At 32.7% G+C, this 26,116-nt stretch overlaps 1 long non-coding RNA gene across 1 annotated transcript; it reads left to right on the top strand.

The window, feature by feature from the left end:
- The first annotated feature begins 6,842 nt into the window (after positions 1-6,842).
- Positions 6,843-7,165, top strand: LOC136981867 (uncharacterized). The gene is made up of 2 exons (XR_010881794.1): positions 6,843-6,881; positions 6,964-7,165. It is a non-coding gene; the product is annotated as an uncharacterized lncRNA (long non-coding RNA).
- The last annotated feature ends 18,951 nt before the right edge of the window (positions 7,166-26,116 follow it).

The raw sequence follows: 26,116 nt of genomic DNA, 5'->3' as shown, positions 1-26,116 counted from the left end.
AGAAAAATAAGAAAAAACGCTCATGCTGGGTTAAAACTTGGCGAAATGAAAATAAACAGGCTGAACAATCGTGCTTTCACCAGCTGATGAACGAATTAAGGCTTTCGGATGCCGAAGGTTAAAGAGGATATATCCGTATGGATACAAATACTTTCCAAAGTATTTTAAGGAATCCTTCTTAAAATACTTTGGAACTTCCGTAATAGCTAAAGAAGATACAAATCTCCGAGGTTCTATTTCACCCAGAGAACGTCTTTCGTTGACACTTCGTTACTTAGCTACCGGTAAGAATATAATATAACTTGTAATTAATTTATATTTTATGCAATCTTACGATTAAAATGGCTCATATATAATTTAGGCGAAACGTTTCGTAGTTTGGCATATCAATTTAGAGTGGCCCATAATTCGATATCAGTCATTATCCCAGAAGTTTTGGATGCTATTTATCAATCTTATAAAAGTGAATATTTGAGGGTAAGTGTTGTTCAGAGGAAAGCTTGAATGATTTAATTCATTTTTAATCGATATATTTTTTTCTTTTATATCAGCATTTATTTTATTCAATTTGTATTATTAAAAGTAATCAAACTTTTTAAAATAAATCTAACAATAACTTTTATAAATTCAGATTTGATTTATATCAAATATAGCGTTTAAATGTACTGAAACTGAGTTAATACAAATGTTATAATCAAGATATGTTGACAAATATACAACACAAAGTATGACGTGGCACAAAGACGTTTTCTGATTGGATGCGCGTTTGCAACCGTCGCGAGTAGAACAAACTTTTTGTTTCTAGTTGTGGTTGCAGTCGCGCCGGTTTTCGAGGGGGATTATTAGTTAACGAGAACAGCCGTCGCGGTTGCAGTCGCCTGCACGGCTGGAAATCGCATAGTGTGACCAGGGCTTAACTTTTTAAACGTAATTCAAAATCTGTCACCACGTCGCAGGCCGCGATTCGAAAAATCTTATTCATTCCGCGTAATAATGTTGGCAGTAAATTCTTCCCTCTGGATCAGGGGTCACCAAAATAAGGCCCACCACCACACTGTGCCACAAATGAGGTAAAATATTATTATTTATATGGAAATATCATAGTTGTAGATAAACTTACACTTATTTTAATTTTTTATGCGTAGTAAGTATAAATGCCAGAAGTAGTCAAATCTGACTTTTGCATATGACAATAATATAATTTTTAAGGAAAATCAGCGAAATAAAAACTTCGGCCACTTTTTGCGAGTTTGGATATCAGAGCGCGGTTAATGTTACCCTTGGTGGCAAGATGGCAACCGGGGAAATTTTTCTTTACATTCTAGACGGCGACGGGGAAAATTTTTTTCCCTGCGTTCGACGTGGCGGCGCGTTTCCGGTCGCCATCTTCGTCTTCTATGGAGACTGCGCGTTGCGCACTGTTTCGTAATAACGCGACCTAGGAACTCCTATACTATAATAAGCTAATGTAAACCCTATTTTAATAAAAACAAAACATTTTTTTACTCATGTTGATTGTCTGTCATTTCCCTTTTTTACATTTCATCCACGCCTTCGATGTCGTCAATGTGGTTGTACCCCTTCCACTCGTCGGTTATTATCAAACTTCCCGAATTGACGTATTTGTAAACTATCCAATTTAAAGTTTGTTCGGCTCTGTCGTTTACCTGACAAATAAAACAGTTCTTGTCCTGTCTACATATGCCTCCCACAACCCATTTCGTCGATTTCAATAACCTGCCTTTTTTGTACTTCCTTTTGCAAATGACAGTTTCGTCGATCTCGACGATCTTATTCGGCCCGCCGATTTTGAAGCTCGTCATGTTACTTACTGATATCATCATTACCAGACGTATGTGATTCGACCAATCCACACTAGCGTTTCGAGATATCACGGATGCTAAAGCCGAAATCGTCGCACCACATTCTAGACATAGGTAGTTCCATATGAATGACAAGATACATCCCCAGGACAGACGACCACATTTGCTTTTAAAAGTTCCTTCGTACACTGAATATTTAACTGCACACGAACTGCATCTAAGAAGACATTCATTTCTTTCGCTTCTGTAATATAATTTGCATGTCTTATCGCACGTAGAACACGTCGACTCTATCTGCTGTATACCTAATTTGACCGCAAATTTGAATGCATTATCAATTGCCGGGTTCAATCCCAATTCCGAATAATCTGTTTCCATCATTTTATAAAACTTCCTGGTAGTACATTTGGCCCAGAATTCCTTCGAACTCAAATCAACGTCGCCCATGACTAGCACGAAATTAGTAACCGCCTATAAAAAAAATATACTTATTACCGAATTTACTAAAAAATAAAAAAAAACAATTCTAACAAAACACACGCGCAAAAAGAACGCAATTTCTTTTTGTTTTTACTCGTAAAAAATATAAATTACCTTTTTAGCAATTCGGAAAGAACAGATATTGTAAAAAAAAAATTCGATGCCAACACGGAACATGCGACACACCACTGTCTTCTACACTCCCTGCAAACGAAATTTGCATAATTCGACTATCTCGGCACTAACACATTACGTCACAACATTTTCAAAGAGCTCTCCCACGTCACAAACGCGAAATCGCGCGTCTTCGTTTCGAGGTTACAGGAAACGCGGCCACCACGTCGAACGCAGGGAAAATAATTTTCCCCGTCGCCGTCTAGAATGTAGGGAAAAATTTCCCCGGTCGCCATCTTGCCACCAAGGGTAACATTAACCCAGAGCGCTTTTTGTGTAAACCTGCAATGAAGTTTCTAAAGCCCTGGTCACACTATGCGATTTCCAGCCGTGCAGGCGACTGCAACCGCGACGGCTGTTCTCGTTAACTAATAATCCCCCTCGAAAACCGGCGCGACTGCAACCACAACTAGAAACAAAAAGTTTGTTCTACTCGCGACGGTTGCAAACGCGCATCCAATCAGAAAACGTCTTTGTGCCACGTCATACTTTGTGTTGTATATTTGTCAACATATCTTGATTATAACATTTGTATTAACTCAGTTTCAGTACATTTAAACGCTATATTTGATATAAATCAAATCTGAATTTATAAAAGTTATTGTTAGATTTATTTTAAAAAGTTTGATTACTTTTAATAATACAAATTGAATAAAATAAATGCTGATATAAAAGAAAAAATATATCGATTAAAAATGAATTAAATCATTCAAGCTTTCCTCTGAACAACACTTACCCTCAAATATTCACTTTTATAAGATTGATAAATAGCATCCAAAACTTCTGGGATAATGACTGATATCGAATTATGGGCCACTCTAAATTGATATGCCAAACTACGAAACGTTTCGCCTAAATTATATATAAGTATCCGTATTCATACGGATATATCTCCTATAACCTTCGGCATCCGAAAGCTTTAATTCATTCATCAGCTGGTGAAAGCACGATTGTTTAGCCCGTTGATTTTCATTTCGCCAAGTTTTAACCCAGCATGAACGTTTTTTTCTATTTTTTTCTTTGTATATTCTCGCCAGCTCTAACAAAATTATCGCCTTTTTTCTTTTATTCATTCCAGAAAATGAACTGCTTGCTATTTTAATAAGAAAAGTAGCTAAAATTCCGTAAATGCTCTGAAGTAGAACGTAAAATGTCGGTAAACTCACGAAAGTAGACAAACGCTACTGTAATTTTATTGGTTTATAATAGGGTCACGTGTTTCGAGTTGCAACGTCAACGAACAATGTGTGACCACGAGAAGACGCGCGCGACTAGCGCTTGTTGCGGTTGCAATCGCCTGCGCGGCTGGAAATCGCATAGTGTGACCAATGCTTAAAAAAAGCGATTACGAGCTTGCTGCGGCCATCGTGTTCATGAATTGGTAAATAAATACGTTGGTTGTCTCTATTTTTTGTGTATTCAGTGAGCTGTATTGAACAAAATGGTTATGCAGCCCGCGCTCGTCATTCTCTAAGTTATCTGTCCCGCTGTGAAAAAAGTTTTGTGACCCCCTGCTCTAGATTACAACAAATCAAATCCACTAATAATTCACCACATACCAATCATACGAAAAACGTCAGATTGGAATGGATTCTCTTCTCTCAATTTCGAATTGACTACTGATAAATCTCCAAGTATAACGGTCCCCACAACTGTAGCATTCCTGAATATAAAAAAAACCGTTTTAATTGAAGTAAAATTTAAATATTCTTCTTTGTATTCTTACCGAAGTACGTTCCACAGCACTTTTGACACAAACGATATCCATTGCTGTTTATAATGTCTATAGAAAGGTTTCAAGTCGACATCACGAGCAAGCGCAATTTTCCGACGCCATCTTTGTGGTTCGTTTGCGTTTTATTTGTGTTTACACGCGCTTTAGCTGGAGCTCGTGTTGTTTATTCGTGGAGAATATCACTATGCTGAATTGTTTAATTGGGTATAATGCTAGTTCACTCGAGAACCAAAACTATATCAGTTTTTAAAATTCCCGGCGGTATTTGTCATCAAGGACACCAAACCGAGGAGCTTTCACGACGAAAACAATCTGCATGGCTCTGGAGAATTAGCCGGAAAAATTCAATATGGATAGATTGAATGTCAATACACGAGTCTGTCAGAAACATTTCATTTCTGATAAGCAATAAATCAAATTACTTGTTGTCAATAAATGATTAAACTGTTGCATGAGTATCATATGGTGTGTACAATCTGGTTGCACAAATCATTTTGTTAGTACCGACAAAATAAAGTTAAATAATTTTAGCAACCGCAAATTTTACTTTGAATAGGTAAAATCCTTCAACCAACAGATTATTATGCATTTCATGTTTATACATTTGTCTAAATTTGTTTAAAAAAATTAAAAACATATTAGGTATTTAGAGACATTTTAAGGCATTTAAGGAAATTTAAAAAATATTTATAATTAATAAACTTACCCATATTTTCTGAAAAACTCACAAAAGATGCCATTAGTATACAAAAGTATAATTTCATATTAAACCTGCGAAGAAACAAATTATAATTGTATTTGATGAAATTCAGGGTGGACCAAAACTCAGTTAATCACGACGTATGTGTTTTAATACACTTTTTTTCGAAAAATTTGTGGGGTATCACATGGGTTTCTAAACTGGCTATTCGAGTTTTGGACCATCCTGTATGAAAATTAACTATACAGGGTGGGCCTCAAATCGATTAACCGCGTTTTCTTTACGTATTCTCAGGTATACAGTACTTGCTAATGGTAAACTGGCGTGTTTTCTTTTAGTGGTAACAAGATTAAAGCATTTAAGTGCTTCGATTAGACGGTATATAGCTTTTACAATGATCAACTGACTTTTGAGCCACTCTCGAAACCGTGTTATTGCTATTACAGTAGTGCATCGATTATCCGACTTATCGGTTAACCGACCGCGTTCTAGTCGTCAAATTCAAATGTCCGCCAGTGATGTGGCGCTACAATATTTGGTTATGTCTTGGCTACTTTAATATTATTTTTGTTAAATTTTTGCATGTTTTAGCTGGCAGCACTGGCTCGACCATGAAAGGGAGGCTAGTATTTAAACCAAGTCTAATACACTATACTAATAATGTATTGTTCATACTTTTCGGTTATCCGACTTTTCAGTTATCTCCAGTCCCCAATTAAGTCGGATAATCGATGCTCTACTGTATTAGAATTTAGAATTATTGTAATTATTTAACAACAGAATAAAATTAAATACGTCTAAAAACATAAGCACCTTTACTTACACCCTTTGTTTTCTAGAAATTGTAGGCTTTCTTATTAATACTTTATAGGAAATTTGATCTTTTATCCTTGTAAACTATAATATAAATCATCTTAAATTTAATTTTCTTAAAATAAACCATTGTTATTTATTTATTAATAGATTATTTTCAGAGTGCATTAATTTAAACTGAATTTATAACCGAGGAATAATAACTGATTTTATAAATTATTCTCGGAAGAAAAGCTTAGAAAATTAAATTTAAGGAGATTTATGTTTACAGTTTTCAAGGATGAAAGATCAAATTTCCTATAAAGTATTAATAAGAAAGCTTACAATTTCTAGAAAACAAAGGGTGTAAGTAAAGGTGCTTATGTTTTTAGATGTATTTAATTTTATTCTGTTGTTAAATAATTACAATAATTCTAAATTCTAATACAGTAAAGCATCGATTATCCGACTTAATTGATGGACTGGGGTTGGTCGGATAACCGAAAAAGTATGAAAAATACATTATTAGTATAGTGTATTAGACTTGGTTTAAATACTAGCCTCCCTTTCATGGTCGAGCCAGTGCTGCCAGCTAAAACATGCAAAAATTTAACAAAAATAATATTAAAATAGCCAAGACATAACCAAATATTGTAGCGCCACATCACTAGCGGACATTTGAATTTGACGAGTAGAACGCGGTCGGTTAACCGATAAGTCGGATAATCGATGCACTACTGTAATAGCAATAACACGGTTTCGAGAGTGGCTCAAAAGTCAGTTGATCATTGTAAAAGCTATATACCGTCTAATCGAAGCACTTAAATGCTTTAATCTTGTTACCACTAAAAGAAAACACGCCAGTTTACCATTAGCAAGTACTGTATACCTGAGAATACGTAAAGAAAACGCGGTTAATCGATTTGAGGCCCACCCTGTATAGTTAATTTTCATACAGGATGGTCCAAAACTCGAATAGCCAGTTTAGAAACCCATGTGATACCCCACAAATTTTTCGAAAAAAAGTGTATTAAAACACATACGTCGTGATTAACTGAGTTTTGGTCCACCCTGAATTTCATCAAATACAATTATAATTTGTTTCTTCGCAGGTTTAATATGAAATTATACTTTTGTATACTAATGGCATCTTTTGTGAGTTTTTCAGAAAATATGGGTAAGTTTACCGATTATAAATATATTTTTAAACGTCCCTAAATGCCTAATATGTATATATATTTTTTTTATTTTTAAAATAGATTTGGACAAATGTATAAATGTAGAATGCATGATAATCTGTTGGTTTAAGGATTTTGACGCTGGAACTTGCAACAGAATCAATTATAACGTGTTATCAGCAAACTCCATAGATTTATGCATTTGTTTTAATTACGATAAATCGAGAATTCGACGAGAAATATAAGTTATAAGCCTCTGTTTAACGTTTAAAAACAAATAAAAGGTGAAGTCATTTAAATATAACTTTAAGTATTTTATGTAGTTATTATAAATGCTTTGTTAGGAACACCCCTAAACAAATGTATACTATTGTACAGTCAAATCTCGCACTCCCGAATAGCGCTACCTTGATCGAAAATTTGACCATAACAATACTTCTTTCGATTATCCGGCAGTGGGAATCCCCCAACATCGGTACAAAATTCCATATGTATGTATTTATATGTATGCGTTGTCCTGTATTTTGCAGTATATCTCAAGACCCCACTGGCTAAAAATTTTGAAATTTGGCAAGAATACTTGTATGTATGGGATATTGGTGCTATTACATTTTGGAGGTGATACGTCAAGAGGGAGGGTAGATAGAGGAGGTGAAGCTCATTAGAGATCAAATTTAATTTATACAGATTTAATGACTAAAAAATATTTTATGTAAAGAAATGCTTTTAAATTTAATTTATTTAATTTTTTTTAATAATTATAAATGTAAAATAGTTATTTGTTATTTATTTTTATTGAGCCCATCTGGCACCCTTCTAAGAGTGTTAGAGGGGCTCTTTCTACAGGAGAGTGACTACCCCAGAACCTCAAGTCTTTTATATTTAAAAGATATATAATATGGAGGTGATTTTTATGTTTTTTTGTTTCACTTAGCGAAGACTGATGGCCCCCTGCTTGTATCAGGATCAGGGCCCATCTCATCTCTCTTATGCCCTATTTATTACTCTATACTGTTTACTGCGGTTTCAATTTAATTTCACATGTACCTAATATCTAAAATTTTCCATAAAAGAAATTATTAAGTAATAAAAATTTGAAAGACCTACACAAAAAAAAATTATAATAATAAAAATCGAAAAATATTTTTTGATTTTACTGCTTACTAGATGGCGCCACTATATCATTAGAGAAAAGTCTCGCTTTCTCTGCTGTAAGTTGAGTAAAATTGAGTTTAGACTAAAATTGCTCTAAACTTATAATTAATTATTGCCGTTTAGCATGGAAATATAGAAATAATTTAAGTTTATTATTTATTTTTAAAATATATTTCACATGTTTTTAGTAACACCGTAAACATAATAACAAGCGTGTGTCTTATTATTTAAGTAGAAGCGCTACTGGTAAGTTCGTATTAATTGTAATTAAATTGTATTATAATTACGTTTAATACTCTTTAAGTTAATTGTAATTAACCAATTGCGATTAAGGAGGGGTATAAGCGAGTGATTATAAGTAATTCTTAATTGCCATTTAGGAGACGGCATTTTACGTCGTTAACTGCAACCGGTTAATTTTAAACGTAATTTAGTTAATTACAATTAAGTTATTAATTGTAATCAGTTAATTGTGTTTAATATCGACGTAAATATAACGAACGTTGACGTGTTTGCGTGCTTGTTATTGCCACTGTTATCTCAAGCCAGTAAATTTATATTTTCTTCCTCTGTGTTTACACTTCGTTAATGCAGTTTTATTACTTGATAAATATGCAAATTGCCATGAATAATTTAAATAAACAACGTAAAAAAAATATGGAGTTTTATTTATTTATTTGCTTATTTCCGAAAATTGTTATGCATTTTGTACGAGCGTTAAAAATAACGCTCCGTGCCTAATAGCCTACTAGCGTGATAATAACCGAGTTTACAACAATAAATTATATAAAGATTTTCTAAGAAAACTGCCATTTCCCTCCCCCTTTTTAAATGATATTATTGCGCTTTTGTGTGTTTCAAATACTACAATTTTGCGCCGAAAGAAAAAATAAAAAAGGTGCGAAAAAAACGAAATTTTTGCAAGTTGGATTAAGAAGCATGAAAAATGAAGTAAATTACGTAGGAAAATATATGTATATAACTTAGGCTTATATAGCCGATATTTTACCAAATATAGAGGCATTTTGCTGGAAAATATAAGGCCTACACGATAAAAAACAACCCAATTTAGAGCCGATACGTACTTTATTCTTGGTCTTACGTCCTCAAATTGTTTTCGCCTTTTTGTCTATTTTTGCAAATTCCACCATCAACAACAACATATGCATTCACCTATAGAAACAGGAAAGCTCTTTTTTTCTTCTTCCTCTTCTTCTTCTTAACCTGTGGAAAAGAAACCAAGCAAAACAGAAAGAACAAAAGAAAAAAATCGCTTACTTTTTACGTTATTCAAGAGCCGAAAGTAAAGTAGGAAGAGGGGAGTAGGGCAATTTCTGGCTTGTACAACGACCCCCCTGTGTGGAAAATTTAAACTGTAAATTTATACCGAGGTGTTAGGCTGTAATATCGAGCGTTGAAAGCCAAAGTTAGAACAAAATGGATATTAGTCGTGTTTAGGAATGTTTAGACGTGAATTGTTTCGATAGAGAAAGCCAAGTTCAAACGTCTCCTAGTAGAGAACGGAAGCAATATAAAGGACAAACGTGTTGGTTTTTCGGAATGCAATAATCGTGTGAATGCTGTAATTTTTCACCAGTCACTGTTGTATGGCTACTGTAATGCCTATTCCTCACCATCAACAAATGTTGGTGTCTAATGAGAGGTACAGCCGTTGGTTGATTCATCAGCACACAACGGAATTCCTGGTATTTTTAAATTGAAACGACTCTTTCCCCCGTTCGATGACAGAATTAATAGGTCCGACAGAACGTAGTTAATCTGATACTGACTCAGGAAGAACTGAGAGGGCTCCTACCAAAAAATAAAAGAAAAAAATAAATAAAAAAACGCTTTGACGGAAATCGTTTCTTGTGAAATATAACACTCTTTTTTGCATACTCCATAGCTGCAGCATTACTTTAAGGAATTTCGCCTGCAATTTTTTTATTATTTTTTTACTTTTTTTACACTCGTTATTTTACTACTTTAAATGGTAATCGAGTGCTCCATTTCTTTTTAAACCCGGTTTAACTTCAGGCCTAACTAATGGTTTGAATTGGTTTCTGTGATGAGTTTTATTAGAATTTAAGCTCTTTTCTTATGTAGGTTAGTGTCTTTTATAGATTTTTCCATTTAAAAAAATGGCTGTGAATACAGGAAAGTTATAAAAATCAGGATTGTTTCCCGTTCAGAGATCGTTTCGGATTGAAATTTCCAAGGTTTTTTTCGTACGAAACAACTGAAAGATGACCGAAATATATTTGTTTCTTCTCATGTAGATGATGCAGAGACTATTGTACTTCTTTTTTATATATAAATAAACGAAGAAAAAAGTTGCTAGAGTGTAAAATTCATTGGTCATCTTTCATGCAGAAAACTAGAACAGACAAGTGATTTTTCTTTTATTTTTTTCTCCTTTCTTCTTTTTTATATCATCCATAACAATGATGTTACTGAGTTAAATCCGTAGAAATATATTACACTGGTATATGTATAGGCCTATATTCTATTAATTACTTACTGTGGATATCAATTTAAAATGCGTAACTAAAACTGGATATAAATCTTAAAATATATTAATATTTAATATACAGATAGGTAATGTATAAATAATTATAGTCCTTATATAAAGTGTTACGTATAAGAGAGAGAATAATAAAAAACAAAATGGCGTTAGTTATGAACAACGAAATAATTTCCTACAGGAAGAATTGATTGATAGTTTTACCTGAAAAGGAAACATTTATGTTCTGTAAAATAGTGATTTGTAAGCGGATGTGTCCTCAATGCAGAATTGCTAATGTTAATGATTCGAATCGAGTGTTATAAACCTCAACAAATATTTATTTCGGGGGTCGAGTGCATTCTCCGGGGGAATATTTTTCTGATCTGAGGGGGGTGATAAATGCAATTGGTAGGCCAATCTATATGCATTTTGAACGTACAGTAATCATTTGTGTATTTATAAAACCGTTAACGTGAGGGGTTATTTTCAAGAGCCTCCCTCGCATATACATTATCAAACACTATTTTACAATTGTTAATGTTAATGATTCGAACGAGTGTTATAAACTTCAACAAAAGAGGATAGAAAACATTGTTTCTTTCAGAAAACACTCTCGGGGGTGTGTTTTTCTGATCTGAGCGGTGACAAATGCAATTGGTAGGTTAATATACACTTGTAAAGTACATACACAGAAACAATAATAGTTTATGTGTTTACAAAACTGTTAACACGAGATGGATATTTTCATTCTGTTGTGTAGAGTGTTACCTCCTCTACTCCTCCCTGAAAGAAAACCCTAATCGTAAGCTGCGTATACATAAAAAAAGAAAGAAGAGGAAACAAAACACGATCACACACTATTTCAGAATATTAAAAAAAAAAAGGTAAAGGGTAAGTGTATGCTCGAATCTTGCCTGTCCCCAAACTATGTTTAATAATGCAAATAATAGAGTATAGAATATTATGTAGGCATTGTATTTTTAATCCCCAAGGATATCTGAATTAAAAATGTATGCTGTCGATGATATGTAAGGAGGGGGGAGGAAAAAAAACCTGACGTTAACAAATCAATAACAGGTTTTCAGAATTTAAACAGTCATACGAAACATTTTCATTGGGGAACAAACAAATGATAATTACAGGTAAACGGTACCCTCCGCGGTAGCATATGACGTAATCACCATGTCATGTCGAATGGCAATCATGACAGGGGCTCAATGTTTTGACAACCAAGGGGATGAATAGGTACATACATAGGACATGAATGTCAACAGAGGTAGCTTGTAAGAGCCCGGGGCTCATGTCTGCACCTTCATTGCCCAGTGTGCGGTCTCACGACTATTATTATAGCGCCTCTAGTGGCGGCTACTAGCACTAATTATAGTGGTTCTATCTTGGATCCCGGACCATCTTTGCCTTAATCTATCCGACAAACTAAAGGTTACCGAACACCTTAATACCTGTAACTAGTGGTGCTGCAAACATGGACCGAGTTTGTACCAGGTGAGAAGATTACAAAACGGCTTCTATACTTGATTGTTGTTCGCGACGTGAAAGCCCGGGGGTACCATACAGATACACGCGTCTTATACCCGATATTTTTTTTTAATCCAACAAATTTTTATAACCATATATAGGGGGGTGCGAATAAAAAAAATTCGAAAGAAAAAATTAATAATTTTCCCGTGCCTTACACAATCTTTCACGAATGAAGACGTCGTTGATATGATCTAAACGTGATTTATTATTAAAATCTAAATCACTATCATTAATATTGATTTTACTCGTATTTTTTTCTTTCTTTCTATATTTAATAAATTAAGTAATTTAATTTAATTTTTTTTTCTTTTTAAATTTTATTCCTGTGTATTTTTTAGCGTGAAGGTAACTCTATTTTATAAAACTAATACCTTTAGCAAAGGAGGTGTCGGAGACAATTACAGTGAAGGTGAGTGACTGTCAGGTGATCGGAAGGAGGAGTTATACATCACTTGACTTCTATACAGGAATTTTAATGGTAGGAGTAACAAATCATCAGAAACGTTGACACCTCGCATAAATGGACATACAATCTCGCATTTAAGCATTAAAACGATTATGTATTCGTTATACATTCGGGGATTGTTGCCTTGACAACGCCTATGTGTTCTTCAACATCTTTGTCTCTCTTTCCCCCCTTTTTTATTCCTTTTCTTTTTCTAGGAAAAATAATAAATGGTGGCAAACAAAAGTATATACATTGTGACGTAATTATTAATTAAATTAGAATATGTTTCATTTGCATATGTTTACGTTTTGGTTAAAGGTTTTTATCTTGTCATTCACGCAAAAGTGATTAATATAAGTTATTAAAATGGCCCTCTTTTTATTGTGTGAGGGGGATTTTGTGCTTTGCGTTTTTAATATCATAATAATAATAAAAATTAACGTGACAAAATTAATTTATATTTATGATTTAATTCTCTCGTAATTAATTTTCTTAATGCACCACTTTTTCGTATATATTATCATGTAAATTTTTAATATAATACCCTAAATATTGCTGTATTAATATTATAAGGATGATTTAAATGTTATTCAAAATATTTCTTTAATAGCCTTTTATTTAGAAATTTAATTAAAGTAAAACGATATTTTTAAGCGTGTACACCTGTGAATTGGATCCTGATCCTTATTTAAGAGGCTGTATAATGAATTTTTCATCGTATCGATTATGTGGGGACGTTGCAAGCTGTAGTACGCGATCTACAGGGAAAAATCAAGTAAAAATGATTAGAAAACACTTCCTTAAATTAATTTAATTATTAAGGATCTTATCCATTAAAAGTGTCTAGGACGGAAAATGCTGAAAATATTTCAAATTTGATCCGAAATATACTTTAAAAACTCCACCCCACACATGTGTTGGACTGTAAATTTTTAATTAAGACGAGATTTTTAAGCGTTTTACAGCCATTAAATGTGTCCTGGAGTGCAGTGAAGAGGTTCTATACAGACATTTTTACAGTCCTATCGACCTATCGATTATACGAGGACGTTCCGAGTAGTAGAGCGCGATCTACAGGGGAGTAGCAAACTATATTTAAGCGTGAAACCGGTTGGGAAACAATGCCTCGAATTAATATAGGCTTAATTAATTTATTTAATAAAACTTTAAACGTTTTAAAGCGTAGAAAACACTCTGACGCGGCTACGATTCGTGAAGTTTTAATTAGAATTAAGTGGATAGACTCCATTTTATACAATTCAAAAATCTTGTAATAAATGTCGACGATAAAGCAAATAAGGGTGAAGAAACCCTGAAGGTATTTGATAGTTGAATTTGCCAATTGCGTGTATAAGGCCCACTATTATTAACACGTGCTGAAGGAAGTAGAATAAAGAATTGTCCATCTTTCTTGTCGTCAGGTGATGTTCCTTAGGGTCTGAAGGAGAAGGATCTTTCCAATTAGAGGCCAAGAAGGACAAATAGTTCCATTGTGATCTGAAGCAAGATAAACTGAATAATAGGTTCTGTCAGTTCTATCCTCTGAATAAGTCTTCAGGTAAAATCGCCAATGAAAATTTATATATTGAAACTGAATTTATAAATCATTCGCTGTTGTTGATTGAAATGTGGAAAGTTATCTTTCTACTTCACATCATCAGTTTTTTACGTACAATTTCTCATAAAAATAATAATATGTACTGTGAAAAGGAAGTAGAAAGGATGGGGAATGGCAAACAAAATTAATTCCGTATGTTTTCTTTATATTAAAACACATAAATGGCTCTTGAAAGCAAGAAATCGCGCGTGATGTTCCTACAAAAATCCAATTAAATCATTAATTTCGCGATAAATTTCAATTCTTTCGAGATTATTTCGATAAGAGAGTGACGTGCCGTAATTGTTATTAGAAAAATCATTGTGAATTAATAATTTTAATCTTAAAATTAATTAAAACCAAAGATGTGTAATTTACACCAATTTTTGTACTTTAAATTGAAAAAAGGGGGGATGATTAATTGAATTTAACAATTTTAAATGAGTCAGGGGATAAGCTATTGTTATATCATCCAAACAAAAGAAATGATATTTCATTTTATAACAATACATTAAAATTTGTTACATTGTTTTATCGTTAAGCTTACTTTTGATGAATAATGATAGAATAATTCAATCTGATAAGGAGGATACAGGAAACAATCTAACCACACCTTGCCTCAGCCTATAGGATAACCTCATATGCAATTATATCCACCTTAATGGTTTATAATTCGAGAACGTACTATTTATTACTCGTTTTTTGAAACAATAAACACTAGCAGGTGCTCAAAATATAATAAAAATTATAAAAATAAACACATTTTATCTTTTTTCCCTCGCTTGGTGATACAGTTAATGCCATACTCGGTCACCTGACTAAATAACCAATCCACATCCTTATTAAATTTTTAAATTACGGAAAGTCGCTCCTCATTCGTCGCTCCATTGTTGAAATTAACATATTTTCAATTTGTCACGTGCTTAACGACGAGTCAACACGTGAAAAATTCAAATTCGAAATAAACGGTTTTCTGATTCGTCGTTCGATTATTGGAATTGACATATTTTCAATTTGTCACGTGTTAACTGGCGATTTTTATCGCATTTTCTTCACATAAATTAATAGGCCTATTGTAAAAAGGAAAAAAAATAATAATGAGTAAATTTTAAAATTACGGGGTTGGAATACTGTAAAGAAAACAAATAAATTAACTATAATTTTGATGGACGAGGTTTAACCTGGGGATATTTTTAAAGTTTTCTGAAAAACTTTACTTGTATTTACCATTCACATCATCCAATTTCTCTGCGTAATTACTGCTCCAGAGAATATTCTAAACTGCATAAAAGAATTTTCACACAAAACCTTTAAAGAGATTCTAATTATCATAATTTACTGTTCAATTTTGAATTGGGTAATGACTAACCTTAGTGTTTTTAAGAAAAACAATTGTGTAGTTATATCCGCTTCTTTCCCACGGTAAACTTTTGATCTTTGAGGTGTATATTTTACAATAACTGGCATTTTCTTCATTGTAAGATTTCGCTAACGTTCAATAGATGGAGACACTTCATTGATTCTTTCCATAATTTTCATTTAAAAAAAAAAAAAATGCAATAGAAATGAGTAACAGGTAGGCTAAATTCTATTTTAATAAACAAAGAGCTGAGATATAACTAAGTAATTGTATTTTCTTTTGTTTTATTCCATATTTTAAGCTTAAAATAAAGGAAATATATAAGTTTTTAGGGGGTAAATCAGTTTACAAAATGCGATTTTCTTTACGTTCAACGTAATGTTTGAAAAATTTATGTACTGAACATTTAAATGTTTTTCTCCTTACGAACATTAAATCTTTAACAAGTTTAGCAAGTTTCAAGTTCTTGAAAATCGATTTACATTCTTCAAGACGAAAATGCAAAGACCTTGAAAATTTATATAATGTCATCCAGTTCTTAATTGAGTCATGATTTTTAAGTTAAAGTACAGTAATTTTATACAAAAACCCTCCAATTTTTATGAATGTAGAGCTAAGAGTTTCCTGTTTATAAATTGATTTTCAAGAACTACATTCTTCAAGTTGAAAATGAGATACATGCCCTGGTTTACCTACAAAGAAAATCGTGTAAAAAATTATGCTACCTAGGTCTTAACTAATACATGATTATTTTTAAGTTTAAGTACAGTAGTTTTATACAAAACACCTCTAAGTGTCTGTACTCTTAAGCTAAGAGTTTTCTCGTTAGAATGCTTGGAAATTAATCTGTATTCTTCGAGCTGCAATGAAAATTATGTGAAAAGTAATGTTACACAGTTCTTAATTAAGTCATGTCTTTTAAGGTAAAGTACAGTAATAGGCCTACTCTAAGTTTTAGTACTCTGAAGCTAAGAGATCTGTTGGAAATTTAGTAAGTTATATACTTCAAGCTATCATGATTTTCCTGCCATGAAAATCACGAGAAAAGTAATGTTAGGAACTTCTTAATTGAGTCATGACTTTTAAGGTACAGTATAGTAATTTCATACAAAAACCTACCAATTTTTAACCAGTCTAAAGCTAGGAGTTTCCTGTTTGTCGTATCCACCCACCAATTTTGCTTCTGACACAGGAAGTGTAAGCTTCCTAAAAGGAGAGCAGTTCAAAACTATACATTCCCTCGATTGGGAGCTAGACCTTTCTCATCTACGCTTCATTACCTGAGGAAATTACATCATTACCCGAAATACGTTGTGTTGTTTCTCAGATCTAGCCAATGATTATGAAGATTAATCGCCGAACAAACGTCAGTACACGCAAACTTCGGTCTCTTTAAACAAACAGATCCAAGGGAGAGATAGTTCAAGATTAAAGAAAAAGAAGGTTAAAGAAAATAAAAAAAAAATACTGTTAGAACATCTGTCGATAGATATCTACTGTCTGACATACATGTTTGGGAAGTAAAAATATGGCGGCGATACTGCAATTTTAATATAACCTCGGGTCATAATCAATGACAATCGATGTCTTAGTTGGAATTATATTGAAAAAACTTCTCGCTATCTTTCAAAATGTGTTTTATCATCAATTTAATCATCTATAATCACGTATACATCATCCCCTCCACACGGTGAATCCATTAAACATTCTCAACTTAAACTATGCAAATCAAATCTATGTGCTCTATAAATGGGAGATAATCCGAGTAAAAGTCTTATAATTATGTTTAATTACACTTTTATTGTAGTTTGATGATGATAATATTGAACAGAAGGAAGAGAGATAATGATGATAGAAGCAGCTGAAGGTGTAAGAAATTAGGCCACAGACCTGTAAGAAAAAAAGAGCCCCTTCCCATACCAGGGTACAATTTAAAATTACATAGGTACACATTTAATGTGCAAAAATTATGTTATAATTGCATTTGTCTTGAGGAATAAGTGATGAAGCTATTTTTGTAATCAAAGTAATGCTCTTAAAGTTATTGAAGCAATTCTAATGATTGTATAATAATTTATTCTCGATTGTTAAAAGTAAAATTATCAATAAAAATCCTTAGTTAATGGACTATTTAGTGAATTTTCTCATATTAAAAATTTTTATTATGAGATGAAGAATAAAATTTGTTAATAAGGTAGCATTTATTTTTAAAATTATGATTTAGGAACCATTATCTTATTAGTAAACCCTATAATTAAGAGGCAAGGTATAGAATTATACATTTATTTTTTTTTATCAATAAATTTAAAATAAGCCTAACTTCTTAGAAATCATCTAAACAAACCGAGTTCCTGGTTTAAACAGGCTATTATGAAGCTTTTTTCGTGATTTCTTGCTCATAAATAAAGTGCTCAAGAAAGATTTTATTGAAAAGAAAAACTTGAAATCTTCAATCATCATAAATTTGCAATACGATAGCGCTTTTTTACCCTTGTTTTTCTTTAAAAAAAATCTTAACACAACAGAATCGATTTGATGCTGTTGTTTCTTTTTGATCAAATTTACATTTACAATAGACGATTCGATCAAAATTTTCTATCAGGATGCTACACGACATCCAGCCATTTATTGAGGTAGAAGAAAAGTGCCACTTGTGACATCCATCATGGCGCATCTGTAAGCATCCCGCCCTCTGCTGACTGAGGCTTAATTATCTGCACTTCTATCAGAGAATATTGTCATCGATCATTCCCAGATGCCTGTGATATCTCCAACAGAACAAACACTCATTTAACTTTTATGTCGTAACCTCTTTAAGCTTGTTCAGAAACAAAAAAAAAAGCTACTTCTTTGATGTCATCACTATAACATTCTTTCTCTTATAATGTAAAGTATCTTAAATACCTATACTTCATTGTTTATCGGTATTAAAAGAAAATAAACCAAAAAATCGATTAGTAACTGTCCCGGAATGTAAATAAATTAAACGTATTTAAGAACAGTTTGTTAAAGTTTTGATCACTTCATTAAAAAGTACGTTTAATGAGGATTATAATAAAAGAAATTCCAGTTTCTAGCGTTAATTCTTTCTCTAGATATTTAATTTTGAAACTAGCTCTTAAACGCATCAGCACATATGACCCAATTTATAAGATGTAATATACATTCTAGCATCTTGACGCATACTAATCAATTCCTTCCAGATGCAGAGATTGCAAGAAAAAATCTACAATTACAGAAAGATTTTGAAGTTTTTCATGTACAATTTAAATTAATTTACACAGTTTTTTTTAATATCGTTAATAAATATACGCTTCAATGTTTATCTTAATAATTTACACGATTAAATCAACTAGGCTGCGATCTGGGTGTGCTATTGTCGATGTTTGATTGAAACCTGTACAAATATTACAACATGTAACAATTTAATTAAAGAAACCAATAGGGCAAAGAGTAATCTGCATATATTAAAATTATATCCCCTTTGGGCCATTGGCCAAACCTATTTCTTTCTCTTATATTTACAAGATTCCGGTTAGCGAACTGGTTCTTTGACTGGGGAGGGGGAGAATTTAGCTTCGAGATGATCGGTTTTAATTTAATATCTCAAGCATCATTTATAACATCCAATTCTATGTACGAGACGTTTATAAATATGTATGCTAGTTATAAATGAGAAAGATCTTCTTTGATTTTAATTTATTAAAAAGAAAATAATAATAATGTTACAGGGGCTCTTAGATAATTTAAACGTTTAATCTTAGAAGATATTTTTATACTCGAGGGTTTTTTTAGTATAAGTGTTTAGGTAATATAAATGCAACATTATCTCAATAGGTGTAGTTAGAACGAACTAAAATTATTGTAACTGGTTAGAGAACCTTACAAAAAGGGGGTGGGTTTAACGTCAAGCGAGCTGTTGAAACTGGTGACGTTTGCCTAAATTCTCTTAGTTCAAACTGAAAAATTGTGTGTTTAATGCCTCTTTATGGGTCTAAATTATTGCAATTTACAATAATATAATGCTCAATTTTTAATAATGAAAAATTGGTATTAATGGTTCAGGGTCGTCGAGAGTGGAAGTGAGGATTTTTTTTACCGAGCCAGGATAAAACTTAAAGGCCTGTAACGGTTCCTTTCCCTATAAATTTACTTTACTTTTACTAACAAACAAACAAAAAAGGCTCTGAGATTGTTTTAAAAAATGTAAAAAGGGCCCGCACTATCCCTATTCAAATTCTGCAAGGCCCTGCTAACGAGTCTGTGCGAAAAATTAATGGGATCAAGTACAATATCTATGCGTTGGTGACTTGGGATGGGCTTTAAAAAAGAGCAAAATTCTACCTTATAATATATTCTAGAACCTAAAAAAAACCGGAGAAAATTCTTTTTGAATAAAGAACTCAATCAATATAATTAGACAAACTTATCTAATCTCATCAATTTTGTTAGAAATTCAATTTTGAAAACCCTTCTGCATCATACAAGAGCTGCTATATATACATATATATACACACATTTTTTTTATTTAATTTTTCGGGGGGGTTTTCTTCAGCAACGATCAAAAACCCCACGTCTGGTCTATAATAATCTCGCCTTTCAGCCCATCCGTGCACGGATAACTCCAGGCTATGTACTTCAAACGTCGGCCTTCATTTATATGGGTTCGTAATTACAGGTGAATATTTCACCAATCAAAACCTTCAATTACGTCATTAATCATTCTCAAGCCCTGTCGATCGGGTTGATTTTGACTTCGGAAAAATACCACTTTCTTGGTGGGTCCACTGACCAATTGGACTGTCAATGGTGATAATTTGTCACTTGATGGACGCGAAGACCTGTTAGCTACATCAATGGCATCGATACTGAAATCTTCTGTCATAATAAATCGGTGACAGTTCTACTATTAGACGGGGTTGAATCTTCTTACCTGTAACGTCACACCCCTTATTAGTATAATTTAAGATAACCTATCAGAATTCGTGACTGGTCACGTTAACTGTCACGTTGATGGCGGTTAATTCGATAATTGCTACGAGGTGGATTTTTCATCCCTTAAACGGGGGGAGTTTTACTTCCGTTATTCTTTCCTTCTTAAACTTTTGCTACTGTTGTTTACCTTAAGCCTGGTTTTCCTCCTTTCATTTCCCACCGCATTTTCCCACACTTAATCGGGGGAGAAACAGCGAAGATATTCAAATCAGTTACTAATGATTATGTCGAATGATCGTGATGATATCCATTATCATCAATAAATATATAAAATTTATAAAAAGGCAGGTGTCACTCGGATGTTTTCCTACCAAGAACACAGACAACACAATGATGGTTAATTGCCACTTTACCCCTACAGTGAGGTCAATAAAGGAAGGAAAATGATGCCAGTCACGATAACCTTCCCTCTTCTCTGAAGTTGTAAAGTGCCGATGACACTAGTGATGAACGATGCCATACTGTTCTCATTACACGTATGGGAGAACTTATTTGTTTTTTGGCTTCATTACATACTCATTAACATAATATATATATGAGAAAAAAACTAGCAAAGATATCGTAAATATCTATACAAAATTGATTTACTTAAGCTACTTATCATCTAATGTTATACCCGATCATGCAAAGATTGCTTCTGTGCAATTATAACTGTAGATTAAATAATACACTTATACAGTTGAGGGGAAGATGATGACCCCTCTCCTTTCTTGTTTTTCTATGTATTTAAATTATTTTGATAAAGATAAAATGTATGCGTGTATCGAATGTAAGGCTTGTCTATAATCATGCAATTGCACAGTTATAAAATTTAGTTTTATATAGTTCTTAGGCGTAGGTTATCTAGTATAACCACGAAGACATTTTTATGTATACATAATGACTATTGTCTAGGTGAAACTCTATATTAAACCTCATAATTATGTTGCTTTTTTTCATTTACAAACACCTTTATTATCAAAAATAACATGTTATGAATGTATAACAGTGATAAAAATATTATTTTAATGTTATATTTTATCGGAATATCTTTAAAAAAAAAGAAACCTGTTATACTGTCATAAAGATACCTTGGAGTCTATGGTTCTGATAGTAAACTAGTGAAGTTTAGTGTTATAGCACTATATACGAAGGCTGAGAATTGTTAGCATCATCACGTTTACTGAATTTATTGGCTTTTCATGGACAATTTAACTCAAAATGCGTCGTAACTGTATTGAATCATCTCTTAGAAGATGACTTCCATAACGTCAAATTGTGAAGTTCTTCCACAATTCTGCGATGTAGAATCGAATTTTTTCCACTCCCACGAAGATTCCTTGTGGCACGTTATCCTAATGGGCAAAAGGGGCAATTGCCTGGAGCGCCCACCAACATTGGGCTTTAAATCAATTTTTTATAAACTCATTACTGTAGTAAGGATATCGAAATTTAAATTCGGTGCCATATATGAAGACCCTGCATTGCCGATGTGGCGCAGCACAGAAATTAATTTAATTAAAACACTCGAGAGGACGCGTTAAAAAACGAAGGAAGAAACTGAAGGATTTCCTCAAAAAGTCCCATGAAGAAAAATGTCTGAAGTCAACACTGTACAGTACGTGGGGCCCCCTAATTCAAATTTACCCGGGCCCCAAGTAACTATGACGCACAACTGACGATGCCAACGTAATTATTTCTATAATTATGCAATTGACTAACGTTTTCGTATATAAAAAGAAACGTCGATTATCATTCAAGCTTAACGTCCATTTAGATAAATATAGGCTGATTATCCTTCTAATTGTTGCCAAAGACAAATTATCTTCAGCGCCAGAAACTGATTAAAGGGTCTTATACAAAAATAATTATTTATTTTAATACACATATATATATATAAAGTAACAAATTTAGTTTTAAGTAGAGTAGAAAACCTAATGGATCTTAGGATAATGGATTAAAGACGCTTCTATATATTTCTAGGAAAAGAGAGGTGGAGTGAGCGCTTGTTGCAGATTGCGACTGTGGTTCCCCCCGTTGTGTAAACTATAAGGGAGGCTTCCAGTTATAGGAAAGTCAAGCAGATGCGGCCCGTACCTTTTCTTGATTTTCCGCATTCTGATGACGTAAGGTGTAAAGGGAACAAAAGAAAAACGTCCCGCTGCGAATGTATTTACAGCCAGTTTTTGGAATGCCGTCTATCTTCAAATCCTCCCACATACCTGGAGACAGGTGAGTAAGATTGGGAAAAGATGCGGTCCCTTTTGATCAACAAAAAAACGTCAAATGCCATGTAAGAATGCCATGGAAGATCGATGTTTCATCGCATCAACTACTCTTTTGTGGAAATTAATCGAATTTATATATATATATATATAAAATTATCTGTGAAGTTGTAACAATGTAGAATATTTTATGTAATTTTTTAATAAATAATGATTTTTTTTTTGTATTGGAACTAATGGTTTCTACGTGTCAATTCTGTCTTATAAATTAATTATTTAATTTTAATTTTAATATTTTATTAATGATAATCATACGTGAAGAGCGTATTTTTAATTAATTAATTTTTATTTTATAAAAATTATTAAAAATACAATGCGGTTCAAAAGTCAGTTTACGTTGTAAGGACTAAATTCTAAGAGAAAAACGCGTTGTTCTGAGCGCCATCCATTTTTATAATTGTAACTGCGGCATACAAAAACAAATTGTGGTCAACTGTATAGGCCTACTTACGTAGATGCATTCAAAAGTGTACGGAGGTGGCCAAAAGTCGGTTAACGATCATACAGTTTCGATTATTGTCTCTTTTTATTACTAATTGTAGACCTACTACGTAGTTTTAAACTAATTTTAGGTCTCATATAGACAAGTGTGTTTGGAAAATGAAAATACGTAAAACTTGGTTAATTGACTTTTGGGTCACCCTTTACCTAAAATAAAAAATTCCCTTTAAAATTTTTGTGTGTATTATGGAAATTATTGTAGATTTTTGTTTTTATACAAGACTTTTTTTCTTTAATTCTTTCTTTATTTTAATTTTAATTTTCAGAGGAATAAAAATTAAAACTGTATTTTCAAAATTTCAAAATAAAATTAAAGTGAAATTTCCCGCGAAAAAAATGAAGCTAACGAGAATACAAAATACAAAAAATCGCAATTTAATTTCAATTTATTTCCAAATCTTAGAAAATTTAAATTTAATTCTTAATTGAATTCTTTTATTTTCACTTAAATATTGATTTTTTTTTTTTTTTTTTTTTTACATTACTTTAATTTTCATTTTATTTATTAAATTTACTATTTGAATATCATTTTAACCACCAAATCTCTACCTTTAATTTCAATTAGGGAAAAATTGAAAAAATAAACCCAATTCTTCACCCCTCATTTTTTCTTTAGACACTTTTATGCATATTAATTTCCTTTTTTCCCCATTTTCCTGTAGCCAAATCAACGTCTTTACAAGATCAATACATACATACTAAAGGGGGTAGAAACGACCAGACGTACAATATCTTCTCCACTTTTCACCTTTGAAACCACTCCAGTTATTCATGACACCTTTAGACAGATTTGTGCTCGTCGGGGTGGAATTGTGTGCGAGTAAAGGGAGCTAACAAATGCTAGTTGGAGGCCATTTTAAGGACGCATGTGGGTCAAGTGCAGTTAGTTTGTTCTGGACCACCATCAATAAATAAACATTATGTAATTGATGGCTTGTAAATAAAACAAAGATTGGCAAATTGTAAAACACCCATGGCAACTTTCAACGTACGGCATATGATCGAAAGATTTATTAAATGTGATGTAATTAATTACATGAAATGACTGTAACTCTTGTTTTTCTTTTTATTTATTATTTCTACTTCCAGAATTACAGGATAAAAAAAAATTATTACTGATTGATTTTTTTTTCTCCTCCTGTTCTCTTCCTACTTAAGATGTTCGATCGCGTGTTCAAAGATAGAAAATTGAATTTTTTTTCTTGTGTATTTTTATGTTTTACTGATTTTTTTAATTGTGTTATCTGTATTTGTATCACGTGTAATAAATAATTGATATCTTAATAAAAGTATAGTAAAATTTTTATGTCTTTATTTTAATTGATAAATCTTCAAATGACAGCTTTTATATTAATAAAATCAACAGAAAACCTGTCAAAATTTGTCACTTTTTTCTAACTTTCGAGTAAATTATGACGTCACAGATACCGCTTGTTAATTAATAATAAACATCTTCCTTAAAAAAATTCTTCAAAATGTAATGTCTTCCACGATTCGCCCCTGTAATACGCTACCTCTTGAGCATTTTATCCAATTAAAAGTGAGTTTATTTTAACACAATAGCGTACATTTTTGCGTTAATCCCTGTAAAGTGAGGTTAAATTGACGTAATATGTACGTCAACAGTCGTGACAAAACGTTACAAATTCTCCCGTTAATTTAATGTGTGATAGAAGTGTTCTGGGATTCTTCATTAGCTTTATTTCTGAACACAAATTTCGAGAAAATGCATCCCCCTGTTCACTCGTGCCAAACCTCTTTAACTCGTTTCTGAATTTAGTGAAGTCGTTTGTGATGTGTAGCAAGCAAATTACAAAATTATACTAGTTCATATGAAATATATATGTAGGCCTACATCTGACAGGTTATGAAGTTGTCTGAAATTGAAGTACCTGGGGGTCAAATTGTATCAGAACCATATATCAACCCTGCATAACTTTGCTAGATCGCAGGTGGCATCGTAAAGAAACAATACCCACTAGCAATAGGTGGTGTCGTTAATTATAGGGTCCAGACCCGTTTGGATTTTCATAAAAATTATTATTTAAAAAAGAAACCGTGTGAAGTCCACGAAATGGAATGGTTGTGCAAATAGAGGATTCGACTGACAAACGGGTTGTATTTCCATATGTATACCCTAAATTGTCAATGTTATCTTTCAACCGTGGCAATTGTAAAGAAAGTGAAGAAGGGTGGCAAGTTTGTTAATATCAAAAAAGTTAACGGAAAGGGTTAAAAATTGAGTCTTCTGTTTCTTCATAAATAAATCATTATTCGTGGTTCAATTACCGGTTTGCTTTTTACAACTTTCTTTCTTTCACCTTCTTCCACTGACGCCCCTTCTTGATGACCCTGTCATCCACCTGTGACCCGCAACACCTGGTTCTACCATTACCCAGGAGGTTCCACCTCCGATTCTAGATATCCTGTCCAGATAAGATGCCACCTGTATGGGTGACATGCTAGCCATATGTCCAGTGGGCACAGGGCACATTCGGTAGCTCCCGTTAAACACATACAGTATATATATATACACACACATGTACTAAGCAACCGTTCCCGTATTTTAAGCAGGAAACGAATTTTTTTTTTTTTTTTATTGTACTTTCAAATGGTTAATTTTGAATCATCTTCCTATCAAAGAATACAAAACCCTCTAATTTAGACATTGTTAATGATCTTCGAGTGTTGTTTTACTGGTGAGGTATGCTTGTTTATCTTTAGTTAAATAGATTGCTGACACAAAACAATGTTTGCTCACTTCATCACTTCGGAGTGTTAATCAAAATAGTTGTCAAGAGTTCAAAATCTGCTATTATAACAAAACCTTTCTTTCGTTTGTTTGCCAGACCTTCTAATCCGGGTAACT

The sequence above is a fragment of the Centruroides vittatus genome, unplaced genomic scaffold (genome assembly GCF_030686945.1).
Source record: "Centruroides vittatus isolate TY-2023 unplaced genomic scaffold, ASM3068694v2 contig_799, whole genome shotgun sequence".
Taxonomy (NCBI): domain Eukaryota; kingdom Metazoa; phylum Arthropoda; class Arachnida; order Scorpiones; family Buthidae; genus Centruroides; species Centruroides vittatus.
Note: the sequence above shows the minus strand (reverse complement) of the source record. Positions and strands in the feature narration are given on the sequence as shown.